This window comes from Chiloscyllium plagiosum, unplaced genomic scaffold, assembly GCF_037043375.1.
Source record: "Chiloscyllium plagiosum isolate Xiang-an unplaced genomic scaffold, Cpla_swu_hap1 HiC_scaffold_9, whole genome shotgun sequence".
NCBI lineage: Eukaryota > Metazoa > Chordata > Chondrichthyes > Orectolobiformes > Hemiscylliidae > Chiloscyllium > Chiloscyllium plagiosum.
The window spans coordinates 79,678,332-79,697,521 of record NW_028270147.1 but is presented as its reverse complement, the minus strand read 5'-3'; positions in this window follow the sequence as shown (position 1 = coordinate 79,697,521).

Sequence of the window (19,190 nt, the reverse complement as noted above, 5' to 3'; positions counted from 1 at the left end):
AACGAGATGACCAAAATTTAGTCAAATAAATAATTTTTAAGGAATGTCTTAAATGACAAAGTGAAGTAGAGAGGTGGAGAATTGTAAAGTAGGAATTCTGAAGCTTGCAGCCTGGGAAACTAATACTGACTTGGTAATGAAGCAAATATAATCGGGAATGTGCAGGAGGTCTAAACTAGATGAGGACAGATATTCTATTGGGTTGGAGGCCAAACGAGATACAAAAAATCAAAGGGTCAGGGCCATAGAACAATTTGGAAACACTGATAAGAATCTGAAAATCAAGATGTTGCTTGTCCAGGAACCAGCGTAAGTCTTCGAGCACAGTGAGAATAGTGAAATAGGACTTACTGGGAGTTCGGACATGGGCAGCAGAATTTTAGACGAGCTCAAGGTTCGGGAGTGTGGATTGTAGGAGACAAAGCAGGAGTACACCAGAATACTCAAGTCTGGAGGCAAGGATGGAAGTTTCAGCAGACAGGAGTGAATCTGAGCAATGTCACAAAGGTGGAAATAGGTGGTAGCCATGATGAATATGAAATTGGAAGCTCATCTTGCAAGCAAATATGACACTAAGAGAACAATCAGATAGAGTTAATTTTAGACTGCTGCCAGGGAGAGGGTTGAAGTCAGCAGTGAGGATACAAAGATTTGAGCAGGGTTTGCAAACAATCACTTTAGTCTTCCCAACATTTAAATGAAGGAAATTTATGCTCATCCAGTACTGGTGGTGGATAAGCAGTTAAATACGAAACTGAATAAATCTGCAAAATTGTTTTCCATTGTCTCACGTTCAAATGTTAACCTAAACTATTCTATTTCTGATGCATTCCAATAGTAGGCATATGGAGGCATATGGAGGATAGTGGGCTAGTGTAGGTTAGGTGGGCTTGGATCGGCGCAACATCGAGGGCCAAAGGGCCTGTACTGCGCTGTATTCTTCTTCTTCTTCTTCTAGTACTCATGTTCTTGGTACAGAGTTTTCTGTCAGTCTGACAAGTAATTCAGGGATACAATATGCTCTCTCAACTTGTCTTATTCCTTTAGGCCATACAGTGTCATAGTTGACTTAGAAACTATGAAATAATGACTGTTTTCTTCAACACATTTCTGGGAAATCTGCCTGATTACATTTAGATTTTCTACAGAGCTTCATTTTGGTATAAAATGGTTAGCTGCCCATTTTGAAGTATTGTTCATTGTCCTGAGCTGTATCCTGGTCATTATTCCTCTAAGCATTCTCACATGCACTATAATTGCTACATTCTGTCTGGCCTGCTTTTTAAAAAGTCACCATTTTATCAGTTTCATTTGGTTCTTGCTGTCCTTTATAAATTTTACTGAACACTCTTGCACAGAATTTCTCACATGCTGGACACCTGAATAGGTTGTGCTTCCTGTGACTCGTCACTGCATCAGAAGGTTTGTGTGCTCTTCCAGAAATCTCAACACATCATCTAGGTTATGCTCCACTGAGGGAGCAGTGCACTGCCAAAGATGCCAACATTCAGTTGATGCATTGAACTGTCAGCCCTCTCAAGTGGCCATCAAAGGTCTGCTGTGAAATGTAGAAGTCCTTGCCAATGTCCTGGCCAATATTTAATTCCCAAACAACATCAAAAGAACACATTCCCTGCTAATTCCACATTGTATAGCACTGGGGTTAGCATATTGTATATCCCGTGGGAAACCTGTAAGTATGTTCAAGACTTTCTGTCAACGGCTTTTGAACTCATTATGATTTTATTTGCCCTCCAATCAACTTTGGTATAAACAACCAAACCAATTAGGCCATCTGCAACAATTTGGGTTGGGAAAAAGTGAAAAAAAAGTTCCAGAACAGAAATGAAATGTTGAAAGGCTGTGTTCCAGTTCACAGATGCCTTCCTTGATATCCTACTGGAGGCTGTGAGGAGCCAGAAGGAGATATCATTTTGCATCAGTGGGTGAAGAAAGCCTATATCCCTCCAAACCCTTCCTATTCATATCCCCATCCAGATGCCTTTTAAATGTCGCAATTGTACCAGCCTCCACCACATCCTCTGGCAGCTCATTCTATACATGCACCATCTTCTGTGTGAAAATGTTGCCCCTCAGGTCCCTTTTATACTTTTCCTCTCTCACTCTAAACCTATGCCCTCTACTTCTGAACACCCCCACCCCAGGGAAAAGACCTTGTCTATTTATCCTATCCATGTCTCTCATGATTTTATAAACCTCTATGAGGTCACCCTTCAGCCTTCAACGCTCCAGGGAAAACAGCCCCAGCCTATTCAACCTCTCCCTATAGCTCAAATCCTCCAACCCTGGCAAGATCCTTTTCTTTTCTGAACCCTTTCAAATTTCACAATATCCTTCTGATAAGAAGGAGACCAGAATTGCACACAATATTCCAAAAGTGGCCTTACCAACATCTTGTACAGCTGCAATATGATCCCCCAACTCCTGTACTCAATACTCTGACCAATAAAGGAAAGCATACCAAACACCTTCTTCACTATCCTATCTACCTGCGACTCTACTTTCAAGGAGCTATGAACCTGTACTCCAAAGTCTCTTTGTTCAGCAACACTCTCTAGGACCTTACCATTACGTGTATAAGTCCTGCTAAGATTTCTTTTCCCAAAATGCAGCACCTCTCATTTATCTAAATTAAACTCCATCTGCCACTCCTCAGCCCATTGACCGATCTGATCCAGATTCCGTTGTAATCTGAGGTAACCTTCTTTGCTGTCCACTACACCTTCAATATTGATGTCATTTGCAAACTTACTAACTATACCTCCTATGTCCATTTCCAAATCATTTATATAAATGACAAAAAGAGATCTTTATGGCACTCCATTGGTCACAGGTCTCTGGTCTGAAACTGACCCTCCACCACCAACCTCGGTCTCTACCTTCAAGCCAGTTCTGTATCCAAATGGGTAATTGTCCCTGTACCACCTTTCTTACATAATGGTACCAGGTTAGCCAACTTCAAGTCTTCTGGCATACCAACAGTGCAGTGAGGGAAAAGGAAACTAACAATATTAGTGTCACCACTGGTAAATTTCAGGAAGTTATGACTAATCTTCTTGTGAAGACTAGGCAGCTGAGAGTATTCTGCACAGTCTCAAGTTGATTTACTATCAAATCATCCCAAGAGTATTATATTATCAATAACCCTAATTCTATTGCAACCACCTGCTATGACTTTTGATTTATCAGCAATTGCAACTGAGGAATTAATTCAATTCTAATCCTATTATTTAACAGTCTCATTCTATAAGGCAGCAGCAATACTGTTGATTTTTCATTCATTCATGGGATGTAAGTGATATCATTTATCGTCACCCCTAATTACCTAGAGGGCAATTAATATTCAACCACAATGGCACTGTGTTTTTAAGCAGGGTAACATTAATTTCAAACTAATATGAAACCTGTTTCCCTCAAATTATTCTTGACTCTCAGTTGGATAGTTGGGAAAAAGCACTTTGCAACTTATAGTCTTATCAGCAGTGATGTTCAAGCATTGACATTTGCTGTGCTATCTTCATGTGGAAATCTAGACAACAGGAATAGTTGCCTTTTTCACAACCACAGGAAATACTGAAATTGTTGGAAATACATGCACCAGTATTTTGCCCATCTTACTCACCTAGTCAATAGCTCGACAGCGATATCACCCAATCTGAATCAACTTTATTAAAGATCTCACATCTTATTAAAGATCTGGGAGGAGAGAAACAGAGTTAACACTTCAAGTCGAACAAATTTTCTTTGAATTCAGACAAATGGGGTTTTTCCAGCATTTTTGTTTTCTTTTTCAATTTCAGATTTCCAGCATCCACAGAATTTTGCTCTTACTTGTTAAAAGTCTGGCTTTAAATCTAATTTTCCCCATATCTTGTCCTCTTCTCCACTTATTGTGCATTTCAAGGCATAACAATCTTCACATAGCACATAACCACATCTATGTTAGGTTTCTCTATCTCCATACGTGCATGTTGTTTGCCAATCCAGATCCAAATATATAATTTCTTTGTTTCCTTTTTTCTCTTGCACTTTTCTCTTTCCCCTTCATCCCTCCCACTTTGCAGTCTCATTTCTTTTGCTGCCTTGAGTGCTCTATGTTCATAATGAGGTGGATAAAGTGTCAATGATGGGACATTTGGTTAAGATTTAGATGAGCAATGGAGAAAAGTGAAGGAATAACCTAAGGTAGGAGATAATAATTGAAAGAGGGCTAATTTCAATGTGATGAGAAGGGATTTAATCAGGGTAGAATGGAATGAGAGACTGACAGGAAAAATATGTGATGCGAGTCACTGTCCTTAAGTGGTATTGAGAAACCCAAGCAAATTTCATGTTAATAGGAAAATCCTCCTCCAGTGAAAGTCATGTCTAGCACAAAGGAAGTTGTTTGTGATTGTTGAGGCTAATCATCTCAGTTCCAGAATATTGCTGAAGGAATTCCTCAGAGTATTTGTGCTAGGTTTAACAATAAGACATTTGTTTTTAACTGCAATTACATAGAGCAGTGGTGAGTTCTCTTGATCTCTTGATCTCAGGAAGCACGTTTCAGCATAACTTATTAGACCTAATCTGCTAATAAGGGATTGGCCCTATGAGAAGAGATTAAGTTGAGTAGGTATATGTTCCTTCGAGGTAAGGAAACTGAGAGATGATTTCATTGAAATATGGAACATTCTTAGAGAACTGAATGGTAGATGCTGTGAGACTAGTTGTCCTGGCTGCAGAATCTACAACAATGCAGCCACTCAGTTTAACACCTACAACCGGAAATAATTCCACAGAGGCCGGTATCCCATCACCAAGTCACCCTATATTTACACACGAACAGTTGTTGACCGTAGTACTGCCTCATACAAATTCAATGTGACATTTCAAATTCTGAATCTCGAATTTCCCTTATTTATCATTGGGCAGACCTATGATTATTTGGTCTCTCCGTAAACTCTCCGCCCTGCTCTGTGCTATTCTGTGTTCCAACATTTAAGACGGGGAGACAGCAGAGGATTCTGTGCTTCTGAATACAGCATGAGAGATCACGGGATAGCAAATTCATAAATAGCATGAGAGAGAGCGATGAAAGTGATTTCATATACTGTGAGAGAGGCTGGGAACAGCAGTTTATAAAGATAAGAACAGACCTCGGTTAGAACAGCAGGAAAGCAGAGCGCCCCCTTCAACCTCTGCAAATTGGCATAGGTTAAATAAGAAAGGTAAATGTGGGGCTCAAAGATTGGTGTGGAGAAGTGGGTTCTGGATTATGGGACATTAGCACCAGTACAAGGGGAGGAGAGTTGTGGTGTTGGGACAGGTTATATTCGAACCATGCTGAGACCCTGGAGAACCATATAAATAGGTTGTAAGTAGGGCTTTAAACTAATTTGTGGGAGGGAGGGTTCAATTGAAAGTAAGTTTAAAAAATCAAAAATAAATGAGTGTGCAGGGTAGTGAAGCGATGGATGATAGTCAAAATGTGACAGGAAAGGGTAGAAAATAAACAGAAGAGTCCAGCAGAAATTAGTATCAGTTGTAAAAGGTCAAACTCAAAGCTCTTTATCTGATTGCATGCAGCATTTGTGATAAGATAAATTATTTGTTGCCACAAACAGAAATAAATGAATACTCTGTACAACTTGACAGCTATTAAAGAGATGTGGTTGCAGGATCCCCAGGACTGGGAACTCAATGTTCAAGGATTTTCAAGCATCCAGAAGAATGCTGTGAAAGGAAAAGGAGATGGGGTAACATGGTTAATAAGGGAAGGCTACAGTGTGGTGGTGAGTAATGGTATGGGTGCAATACGTCATAAAGTGAAACCAGTTTGATTGGAATTAAGGACCATCCAGGAAAGAAGTCATGGATGGGAGTTGTCTATAGGTCCCCAAAAAGTTGTCTCGGTGTAGGACAAAGTACAAGTTGGAAAAAAATGGAGGCATGTAGGCAAGGAATAACAACTGTCACAGGTGATTTAATCATCATATTGGTTGGACAATCATGGAAATGATTACATGGATGATGATTTTGTAGGGAGCATTGCAGACAGTTCCTTATAGCAGTTTATGTGGCTCTCCACCACATCTCCTCCACTTCCCGCTCCTCCGCCCTTGAACTCCGCCCCTCCAATCGCCACCAGGACAGAACTACACTCATCCTCACCTACCACCCCATCAACCTCCAGATACATCATATCATCCATCGTCATTTCTGCCACCTCCAAACAGACCCCACCATCAAGGATATATTTCCCTCCCCTTCCCTATCAGCGTTCCGGAAAGACCACTCCCTCCGCGACTCCCACGTCACATCCACACCCCCCACCAACCCAACCTCCATTTCCAGCATCTTCCCCTGCAACCGCAAGAAATGCAAAACTTGCGCCCACACCTCCTCCCTAACTTCCCTCCAAGGCCCCAAGGGATCCTTCCATATCCATCACAAATTCACCTGCACCTCTACACACATCATTTACTGCATCCGCTGCACCCGATGTGGCCTCCTCTACACTGGGGAGACAGGCCGCCTTCTTGCGGAACGTTTCAGAGAACATCTCTGGGATATCCACACCAATCAACCCAACCGCCCCGTGGCTGAACACTTTAACTCCCTCTCCCACTCTGCCAAGGACATGCAGGTCCTTGGCCTCCTCCATGCCAGACCATGGCAACACGACACCTGGAGGAAGAGCGCCTCCTTTTCCGCCTAGGAACCCTCCACCCACAAGGGATGAATGCAGATTTCTCCAGCTTCCTTATTTCCCCTCCCCCCACCTTATCTCAGTCCCAACCCTCGGACTCAGCACCACCTTCTTGACCTGCAATCTTCTTCCCGACCTCTCCACCCCACCCCCTCTCTGGCCTATCACCCTCACCTTAACCTCCTTCCATCTATCGCATTCCTAACGCCCCTCCCCCAAATCCCTCCTCCCTACCTTTTATCTTAGCCTGCTTGGCACACCTTCCTCATTCCTGAAGGGCTCCTTGGATACTGCCTGACCTGCTGCGCTTTTCCAGCAACACATTTTCCAGCTCTGATCTCCAGCATCTGCAGTCCTCACTTTCTCCTAGCAGTTTATGTGGAGCCTACCCAGAAACAGGCTATTTTAGATCTTATAATGAGGTGCAATCAATAAGAGAGATTTCAATTGAGGATCCTCTGGTGGGGTAACATTCATAACTTGGTAGAATTGCAAAATCAATTTAAGGGAGAACAACACATGTCTTAAACCAATGCCCTCAATTTAAATAGGGGAAATTACAGAGGTATTTAGAAAGATTGGTCTAAAGCAAGCCAGGAAAGTAGACTAGGGGAAAGTCAGTGAATGAGCAGCGGTAAACAATTAAGAAGATATTTCATAATGCTCAACAAAAATTTATTCTGATTAAAAAGATGAGAAGGATGAACCACATTTGGTTAATGAAAGTGGTCAAGAAGAGTATCCAATCAAAAACAAAGGTATCCAGATTGGCAAACAAAATGTGGTAGACTAGAGGACTGGGAATAGTTTAGGAATCAGGCTATATGACTGAAAGGCTAATAAAAAGGGATAAAATTGATTATGAAAGTAAATTGACAAGAAATAATAAAAACACCAAGCGCTTCTATAGATATATTTTAAAAAGCATCTGAAGTATGTGGGGGTGCCTTTGGGGCTTATGACTTTGGAATTAATAATGGGAAACAGGGAAATGGCAGATAATTCAAACCAATATTCTGGATCAGCCTTTACAGTGGAGGAAACTATAAATATACCAAAGATGACACATAACTAAAGTGTTATTGGGAGGAAAGATTTTGGAATGGTCTCTATCACGAAGACAAAGTATTTGACAAACTAATGGGACTAAAAGGCAGACACATCACCAAGGTCTGATGGTCTGCAACCAAGGATCTTAAAGGAAGTGGCTGCAGAGATAGTGAAGGTATGGTCAAAATATTTCCAGAACTCACTGGATTCTCGAGAGTTCCAGAGAATTGGAAAATGGTAAATGTAACTCCCCTGTTCTAGAAGACACAGAGGAAAAAAAAGGAAGCTATAGGCCAGTTAGCTAAACATCTGTTGTTAGGAAAATGCCAGAGCCCAATATTAAGGAAGGAATGCGAGGACATTTAGAAAGCCTTAACACAATCAAACAATGTCAGCATGACTTTATGAAAGGGAAATCATGTTTGACAAATTTACTTTGAGTTCTTTGGGGATATAACAGGCAGAGTTGATAAAGAGGAACTGGTAGATATAGTACATTTCCAGAAGGTACTTGACAAGCTGTAACATAAAAACTTACTGCACAAGACAGCAGCTCACTCTAAGGGGTTGGCGGGGGGGGGGGGGGTGGGGGGGTACTGTATTGTCATGGATTGAAGATTGGTTAACACACAGAAAATCAAAATTTGGTATTAATGGTCTTTTCCCGGTTGGAAATGAAGAACTAGTGGACACGGATCAATCATGGGGTCTCAATTATTGACTGGCTTGGAATACACATTAATGACTTGGAAGAGAGGCAGATTGTAATTTATCCAAGTTTACTGAATATATAAAATAGATGAGAGGGTATGTTGTGATGTGGTATCTTCTGTGGTACAGATAAGTTGAGTAAATGAGTAAAAACCTGCAAGACGGAACTTACTGTTAGGAGAAAGTGAGGACTGCAGATGCTGGAGATCAGAGCTGAAAAATGCGTTGCTGGAAAAGCGCAGCAGGTCAGGCAGCATCCTAGGATCAAGATTTCCTGAAGAAGGGCTTATGCCCGAAACATCAATTCTCCTGCCCTTTGGATGCTGCCTGACCTGCTGCATTTTTCCAGCAACACATTTTTCAGCTCTGAACTTACTGTTAGAAAATGTAAGCCCAAGCACTTTGGTAGGAAGAATCAAAAGTCAGATTGTTATTTAAACAGCGCTAGACTCCAAAAACGTCTGGCATAGGGAGGTGTTCATGAGCATGAAGCACAATATGCTATCATGCAGGTGCAACAGGTAATTAAGACAGCTTAAGGCAGCAAACAGAATTTTGGCCTTTGCTGTGAGAAGGTTGGTGTTTAAAAATGGGAAGTTTTATTACAACTGTACAGGATGTTGGTGAGACTGCACCTGGAGGCCTGTGTACAGTTCTGAGTGAAGGAAATGTACTGACGTTGGAAGCTGTTCAAAAGAGATCCACTGAACTGATTACCGTTTGAAGGGGTTGACTTATCAAGAACACTAACAGGATAGGCTTTAATTCATTACAGATTAAAAATGAAGGGTAATCTTATTGAAACAGAAAGATTCTGAGAGGGCTTGACAAGGTAAATGTTGAGAAAATGTTTTCATTAGGGGGAGAATCTTAAACTCGGGTTGCAGTTACAGAATGAAAGAATGTTCATTTAAAACTGTTAAAAATCACACAAGACCAGGTTATAGTCTGGCTGATGAAGGAGCAGTGCTCCAAAAACTTGTACTTCCAAATAAAAATGTTGGTCTATAACCCGGTGTTGTGTGATGTTTAACTTTGTCCTCCCCAGTCCAATACGTGGACCTCCAAATCATGGAGGCCATTTAAAACTGAGATGCAAAGGAATTTATTCTCCAAAAGGGTTATGAATGTCCAGAATTCTCTAACCCAGCTAGTCGTGAGGGTCAGGGGGTTGAGGGCTATAATCAGCCGACAAGAAAAAGGAATTGAGGCCTGAATCAGATCAGCCATGATCTAGTTAAAAAACACGACAGGATTGAGGGGCTTACTTCTGCTCCAAGTTCTTTTTGTATGTTCAAATGTTCCCTTGCTACAAAATCCAATGCTGCTCTGCTCACTGTTAAATTCAATCAGACAGTCTGGGGTGTATTGTTTGATGCTCAGCTGAGTTTTAAACCTACATCCTGACAATTATTTCTTCTCTCACTCCAGCACCACTCAACCAATACTTCAGCCCATCTATTGATGAAATCCTTAACCATGGCTTTGATACTTCCTGATTTGGTTAGTTTAAATATTGTCCTTTTTTTTGTTATTCATTGTAAGTTTTTACCCTGTGCATTACTCTGCTAGAGTTCTATCTCATTTTTTTAATAAACGTTCTTTACAAAGTCCAGTTTTGTTTCTATTACAGTTTCTCAGTTCTAGACTGTTCAGTGAAAGTGTGAGAATGAGACAAAAATGGAGATGACTGCATTATTTTAAATAAACTGCACAAGGTACAATTTTATCACGAGATGTACTTCTTTTATATATTTGCCACAGTATATAGCCTTAAAGGACCCTGCATTTGGAATGTGGTATCCATTCTGATACCTGGCAGCCCATTCAGAACAATCCATACTTTTGTATGCTTATAAATGACTATCAAATAGATGAATTTGATATCAGGAAATATCTGATTGAATACTGCAAAGACTACGTGCCTTTACAATATTCTGGCAATAGTACTGAAGACAAGTGCTCCAGAATTAGCCATGTCCCTAGCGAAGTTGTTTGAGCATAGTTACAATAACGGCAGCTGTTTGACAATGTGGAAAATTGACCAGGTATCTTCTCACAGTTATCATATGTCACTTACAAAGGAATAACCTGCTCACTGATGGTCACTTTGGGTTCTGTCAGGGCTATTTGGCTCTTGACCTCATTACAGCCTTGGTTCAAACATGGACAAAAGAGGTGAACTCCAGGGGGTGAGGTGAGAGGGACTGTCTTTGATATCAAGACAGCATTGGACTGAGTTGCATCAAAGAGCCCAAGTAAAACTAGAGTCAATGGAAATTGGGGGAAAACTTTCTGCTAGTTGGAGTCACACTTAGCACATAGGAAGTTGGTTGTGGTAGTTGGAGGTCAATCATCTCAGCCCCAGAACATTTCTGCAGGAGTTCTTCCAGGTAGTGTCCTAAGCCCAACAATCTTTGGTTGCTTCATCAATGACCAACCTCCCTTCATAAGTGTCAAGACAACAGGATGGAAGCTTGAATTACTGTGGATATTATTAACTCATAACTCCAAAATGCATTTTATAAAAGAGGGCTGATACAACCAAAAATAGTTGCGGATATAAATTAACTAGCTGTCTGGAGAGAGGGAGAGAGAGAGATAGAGAGAGACTCAAGGAATATGAAGGGAATTGCAAACATCTGTTGTTCAAAGGATAGGGCGTGGGGTAAGAGACAAATCAAAATTGACTGGACTGTGATCTCTCATGACTACAAAAATAATATGGGTCAGACAACTCCTGCTCAACAGCATGTCATTCCCTTCAGATTATGCCTCAAACTGCAGACACACTTTGTGCTTTTCCCTTTGAAGAATACATAAAATCAGGGATTAAACTGCCAGTTTCAACTCTACTAGAGTGTGCTAGTAAAACTGACAGGATTCTCACATGTATTAGCCAGTGTTTAATCATAGACTTGCTGTGAAGGTCACAACTGAAAACAAGTCTGTATTGCAGCTAAACAAAAGCTCTCTCTTACCCTGAGTACTGCAAACCAGAAAAAAGAAAATAAGCCAACAAAAAGCCCCTCCTTCATCCTGAAAGCTGAAATTCAATGATGGTCAAAAGGCATCAGAAAAACAGAATCTGCAAAACAAAGGAGCATGAAATTAATTGTTCAACTATCAACATCAATGCTACCAGTGTTGATGTATATTTTGTTCCTCATATCCGGACGATACAAGTTTCTGTACAATGGTAGATGTTTTATTATTGAACAGCCTGCAAGAGATTCTCAATATCCCCAAGTCATGTGTCTACTTGTGGTGATACTTCTCCATGAATCTCTGCTCTACACACAAAGGCAGTACTTTTTATAGGAATAATACAAAAGGCCTATAAGTCACATGGTTGATTGTTGTCACATTATTTAAGATGGGCAATTGTAATTTTACAATGCCCGGTGATTGTCAATGTCCTGTGGTAACTAGTGGATGGATTACAGGGACTGGTTATCGTATTCTTCATAACCATCTGTTGATGGGAAGAGATTTAAACAGAAGGACTTTGCATGTTCTCAATGTGGGATTCACATACCTATGTTAATAGGAAGGGGAAGCATGATAATGGGAGCAGGACGCAGTTAATAGGGTTATGGCCAAGGCTATCAGTTTTGTCCAGGGAGGACAAATACCTTTGTCTGAGGCTGCAAGTTGAATCCACGTGTATGGCTCCTGAGATTCAGTTCTCTGAGAGTCAGCCAGCATCCCCCCCAAGATGTCCTGTTTCATTCTGTAAGAGGACAGGTATGGAATTGATACTGCAGAGAGTCCTTTTAGCAGTGGAATGTTTAACCCTTTGAATCCCCAGTATGCCATGAAAACAAGTGAAAAATGGAACTGATCCCTTTGTGGCTTTCTAACTTCCTCACCAGTAATCTCTAATGCAATAGCCACAACTTTCAGCTGTCCACTATTCGCGAACAATGCAGAGACTGATTTTATCTTTTATTTTTAACTTTTATCTTCTTGGATCCACTCTTATTCCTAATCGGTGTATACATGTGTTGCATTACTAATTCTTGTCATGCTCAGTAACTGATAAACTCACTCTTTGGCTAACTCACAAAGTTTAATTGGCTCCTTTTAAAATATAAGTTCCTTTTAGGCTGGGAGAAAGGTATTCACCAGGGAAGTACTCCTTTATAAATTAATTTAATTGAAACCAACCAAGTGGGTGTTTGAATAAAGAAGCGGTAACAGATCATCCATTCTCATTGCAGGCCTTAACAGTTTGGGCCATCCCATTTGGAACCGTAACAAATTGAAGAACCTCACTCAGGGTCTGGTTGGAACATAAAGTCTGAAGTCAGGTTGATGGATAAAATGTTCAGCATTATCTCTGACTTGGAAACATATCACCATTTCTTCAGTGTCATTAAATCCTGGAACTCCCTTCCTAATAGGACTGGAACAGTTCAAAAAGGCAGCTCATCACCACAGTTCCCACAACAGCTACAGTTAGACAATAAGTGCTGTATGGCCTGACATCCCACGAACCAATAAAAAGCAAAATGACACAAATTAGATCAAACAGTAACATTGAGGAAGATAATTAGTGTTGCAGAATATCATGAAACTTTTGGCTCATAATTGATCTGTAACTTTAATTGGCACTTTCATTTTCCAAATTCTACAATATCTTACAAATTGAAGCAGATTGTTTCAAGTCTGTTGTCGTCTTATATGTTGCTGTAAATGAGTTACCCATATAGCTTGGAAGCTTAAAGCACCACCAAATGTGGGTTATGCCTAGTTTAATCACCAGGGAATGCCAAGTTGCAGGCTTTCCAGGAAAGGACAACACTAGACAGGGTTCCTCTTCCTACAATGGATGTACTACTGAGTGGAAAATGGATATCAGAGTCATACATAGGCATGTCAGCCTAAAGCTCACTGCCTAGACTGATTCATGACAAAATATGCCTCATAACCTGTTGAGAGAACAAGGGAAGGTTGGATGGGGGTGGGCTTTGAAAGAGATCTGTTCAGTGAGAAACAGGTGAGGTCTGATTAGCTCTCCATTTTGCCATTCCACTATAAATTATAAGGAAAATGACATCAGGAGCTGCGCTAAAAGGGGAAACCAATCTGATGCTACTTTTGTCCTGCTGGACAATCCAGGCCAGGCTAAAATTAAGGAACAAATTACCACAGACACTTGAATCTAGCTTGGTCTCTCTCCATGGATGCATTCAGACCCGCTGTGATCTCCACTATTTATTGTTTTCGGTCTAAAATTAAGCCTCTTATGTCAAAGTCATACAGAACACACAGCTTAGCTGTTATTGTTGAGTTGCAATTTTGTCAATTGCTGTATATTTAATTAATAGGTAAAAACATTTTGTGATGTTATTATGAATTGTGTCTTTAGCACCTACACTGTACACTGTACTAATTTGCCCTAACAGTAAGTGGAAGCAAAATGGCTGAACATGTAAACACCTGTTTCCATCCTCTATAGTTATCACTTTCAAAATGGAAGTATCAAATCCTCTGTTAGATTAAGTGAAAAGTACCAACTTGAGTCTGCAATTTTTTTTCTTCGGCTGTAAAGATGTTGCAATTGTGCTCACTGAAAACTTGAGGTTTAAAAGAAGAAGTATTGTGGATTTGTCAACTCATTATGCTTTGTGAAATATTGCACAAGACAGGGAATGAGATTCACTGAAGAAGAAGTGAAATTTTTCTGTGTTCTCCACTATATTTGATTATTATTAGACTGTTGGATTCTGCTGAGCTCTGTTTGTTTCATGATTGCCTCAACTTTGAGTTTTAATGAGTTCCAATGTCGAGAGCACTCATTAAACTACACACCTTCATAAATGCTTCACTTTATCAGTGAACACAGACCTCATCCATTTCTTTCTTTTGTAATTCTCCCCACCTCCAAGTTCATCTAATGTTTCAAGTCTGTTGTCGTCTTATATGTTGCTGTAAATGAGTTTCCCATATAGCTTGGAAGCTTAAAGCACCACAAGAGTATTCAAACCTTCAGCACTTCATCCAGGTGTGAATTATCTTTTGTTAATCAACAATGGAAAGCATCACAGTTAAGCCTCACTCAAACTAACAGCCACATACACACTATTGTTTTCAGTGCACAATTTCCAGTGCTGCATTTCTGTAGCAACCTTCACAAGCCCAGAAGAACTCTATCAGTCAATGAATTATTTTTTAAAAGGTAAAGAAAATGTGGCAGCCAATTTGCACACAGGAAGCTCCCACAGACATTTATTGTAATGATTAGATTACTCTTTTTGCAGTGATGTTGTTGGAGGGATACATACTGACCAGGAGACTGAAGGTATCTACCCCTTCCTCTTCAATACCAAAGTTCTGTGGATTTTGGTTGGCCACTTGAAAAGTGAGTGAGGCAGGGCTTTGGTTTAATGTCTCGTCAAAAGACAACATGTTCAAAACTGCAGCACTCCCTGGGTGTCAGTCTCGGTGAGGGTTCAATAGGGAGTGATGGTGATACAGCAGTATTGTCACTGGACAAATAATCCAGATACCAGGGTAAAGTTTTGGAACAAGGGTTCTGCAGATGGTAAAACTTAAATTCAATTAATAGAAATCTGAAATTTAAATAAAACGCAAGTCTAATGATACTCATGAAACTACTGTCAATTGTGATAAAATCCTATCTGGTTCACCAGTATCTTTTGGGGAAGAAAAATCAACAATCCTTAGCTGGCCCTCATGTGGGGAGGCAACAGCCGAGTGGTATGTTTATTAGACTGTTAATCTAGACACCCAGGTAATGTTCTGGGGACCTGGGTTCAAATCCTGCCACAGCAGGTAGTGGAATTTGAATTCAACAAGAACAAATCTGGAATTTAGAGTCTAATCATGATCACGAATCCATTGGCGATTACCAGGAAACACCCATATGGTTCAGTAAATGCCCTTTTAGGGAAGGAAACTGCTATTCTTACCCGGTCTGGCCGACATGTGACTCCAGATCCACAACAATGTGACTGACTCTCAACTGCACTTTGGCCAATTTGGGATAGGCAATAAATGCTGGCCCAGCTAGTGATGCCCAAATCCCTTGAAAGATTGAAAGAGTGTCTATCCACACTCCAGATCCATGGCAAAGTGGTTGACTCTTTAATGTCCACTGAAATAGCTTGCCAAATCACTCAGTTGTATTTAACCAATACAAAGTCTGATACTCTCCCCTTGCCTGGATAAGTGCAGCCCCATTACTGTCCAGAACAAAGCAGCCCAGTTGATTGGTACCCCATGTAATTCACCACTCATTCCCTTCACCACTGACATATAGTGGCAGTTGTGTACACCATCTACAAGATGCACTCAAGTAACTCACTGAGATTCCATAGACAACATATTCTATACCCATGGTGTCCAACATCTAGAAGGTGAACACCACCATTTGCAAATCTCCTTCCTTCCTCCTTGCACACCCTCCTGACTTGGAAATATATCACCGCTCTTTTACTGTTGCTCCATCTAAATCCTGGAAATTCCACCCTAACTGGATCTACCTACAACACATGGACTGCAGTGGTTCAAGAAGACAGGTTATGACCACTTCCCGAGAGCAAATTAAGGGTTAGCAATATATGCCCAGGCAGCAACATCCACATTCTGTGAATAATATTCCCTTGAATTTTTTTGGACCATAGGTGGCAAAACTGGAAGTCAACTATGCAATCCATGTCAACACGCCAATCATCATGCACGGAATGTCAGAGTGGCTACACGCACAGACACGCAGCTTAGTGGGAATGTCTCCAGATGGTCATGTTCCATGAACCTACAACTTTGACTCAGACATGAGAATACTACCGCTGAGCCATTGCTGACTCAAGACAGTGAACTAAAATGAGAACAGTGGCGAGTTTTACTTTTCCTCACTTCAGAAATACTGAGGCTGACGTCAGCTAAGTCAAACTTCACCAGCTATTGAATTTGAGAACTTCCTTGTCTCTAAGTCTCAGTATCACAATGATTAGATTTACAGATTGGGCCAACTGTATCTTATTGCCACAGCATATTGCAATTGATAGAAGCCCTAATTTATTCAGTTAAATTTTGAGATTTTGTCCAATGGGGCATTGTAGCAACAGAAACCTCCAGATATGATGTTGTGATCCCTCACACAATGTCCACCTGTGTTCAGCGAGTTCACCCAGAATAGATACAACAGACACTGGTGCAAAGGAACAGAAGAGTAGGTACATGCTCTTTCTTCTGAGGAATATTATATTGTGCAGGAGGTGGTTTATATTTAAAAAGAGAGCAGGATATAATTTCAAAAATGGACAGAAAAGGCTGGATTTTCAGCTAAGCATTTGTGTGGTATTCAGGTGACGCTGGATATTAGGCTGAAATTTCTTAAGGCAGATTATCACCTGCTATGACATTGCACAGTGGTTTCCATTGAGTCCCAGTGGGCAGACCAGCTAATTCCCAGTCAGTGCCAGTACAGCTCAGTCCCAGTGACAGCAGTCTAGCTCAGTCCCCAAGGATTCATACAGAGACTTAAGTTACTCACCTCAAGTGCATTGAAATTCAGATAACATTTAGAAGCAGAATAGATGGCACAGGAATCAAAACGAAGCACAGTGAAAGGATGTAGAAGGTACTCTTAGAATTAGCAATTGCATCAACATCTTGGCCAGACAACATTCATGTCAGGAGAGCTCTGCCCAAAGGCAGGTCTTTGGCTCATTGTCTGTTGAAGCTTCAAGCTGCACTGTTTTCTTGGTTATTTTTATCAGTAGTAGTTTGTCATGGCTTTCAATCACAGGGCCAGGGCAAGGAGGTGTCCCCCAATCTCCCTCATAGGAATTGAGCCCATGCTGTTGGTAATACTCCAAATCACATGCTAAAAAAAATTGGCTAACTGGCCCGATGCACGATATTTTGGAATGCAAAATTTGGAATGCACTTTCATCTTACAGGATGAGTGGGCACTTTGTGATTTGTGACATGGAGAGAAGACTTTGTGAATTATAGAACATTAGTGATGAAATGTTTTTGCAACAGCTAAAATGTGATAGTTAAGACAAACCCCTTTGTGTCCACCTAGCATGAACATGCCTTGTAATTATCAAAGGATTGCCCTGAACATTCTCTCTTGGCAGTTTCTTAAGTGGCTTAGGGAAATAGAGATAGGAATATCTCCTGCATGAACCACTATTGATGATGCTCCAGTAAAAGGTCTACAGCCCAGCCTGACTACTAACTATATTCTTTCTCCTTTTCTTAAAACATAGATTGGGTTGGGATATCTGGTCAGCATGGACTGGTTGGACCGAAGGGTCTGTTTCCATGCTGTACATCTCTATGACTCTATGAGCCTATATCCACAATAGAAAACCCAATGTGAAGGAGGGAGAAAGATTGTCCGACAGGAGATGGAGAAACAAATCATTAATTTGTCGGCTGGAACAAAAACAACACAAACATTGAAAATGTTAGAAGAGCAAGGATTCAGCAAAACATTAAAATATCCTTGTCTGCCTCTTTAAATTGATTCTGCCCTTTTCCTAGCACTTAGTTGGCTAGTTTACATGGGTGTGATTGTTCTGGAGCAAAAATAAAGAAGAAATGACATAAACTAGGTCGAATGGCGTCAATGTGTTTTAATAGCCTCATTACATTGAACTTTCATTCTTTGATGAAAGTAGATGATGTGGAAAGTTTATATAGTGCATATAAATTATGCACAGGGAATAAAGGCTTTGTGTGTAAATTCCATTGTTTGATAACATTTCAGTAAGCTGTACGTCAAGAAGCATAAATGCAGAAGAAAGAAAACTTCGCAGAATATAATTTTTACTCTTCACGGGGTCACGCTGCGTAGAAGCCTGGCTTGATCTCAATCATGCACATAAACTTCCCCAGGGAGTGCAATAGATTGGTAACTTTCTTTAGTACAACTTAACATGTGGTTAACAGTGTCAGTGGATTCCAACAAGGTTTGAAAGAAAATTGTGACAGAACTATTCTGCAAACTTTTACGATATGAACCTGTTGAAGCAACCCAGGGAAAGATTGCTAAGGACATTAAAGCATTGAACAAGATGCCAGTTAACCTTTTTACTTTAAGGAGTTGCACATAATTTATACTGCTAAAGATACTATTATTTCATCAGATGAAACTGAATTCCCACATATCTGGCTGAATTTTACAAGAGGGGCGATGGTCTTGTAACCCAACACAAAATTCAGGAGCACCTCATCAAGCTTGTCCCGCAGTCAACTAATAGCCACTGGACTTTTAATTGATTTGATCTGGGCCTTTTCTCCTACCATTGAGGAAGTCCAGTCCAAGGGCTTCAGACCAATTAAATGACTGGCAGTTCTCTTGTCTCAGGAGCGTCAGTGGGAATGATGGCCACTTCTGGGATTACAGACAGCTTCTGAGGATAAGCAGTAAAAGCTACAGTAAAAGTCCAGTGGTGGTGACCTCTTATTGGCTATTAATTGACCACTTAATGTCTCAATTGGTCCAGGGATATACAGTCATCCTGATTTGGTTCAAATGCTTGACGGAACTTCTGGTGGGGGCAAGCAATAGACACAACTCCAGTGTTACAGTGGTCAATTTTACAATTGCACAAGCACACTCCCCAGGCCTATCATCCCTCTTCCAGGCATAGCCACAGATCCAGAATGATATTCACTTGGTGCGATGTCAACGCACATGCATAGACGGAATGCTATCTTTGATTCCTGCCTG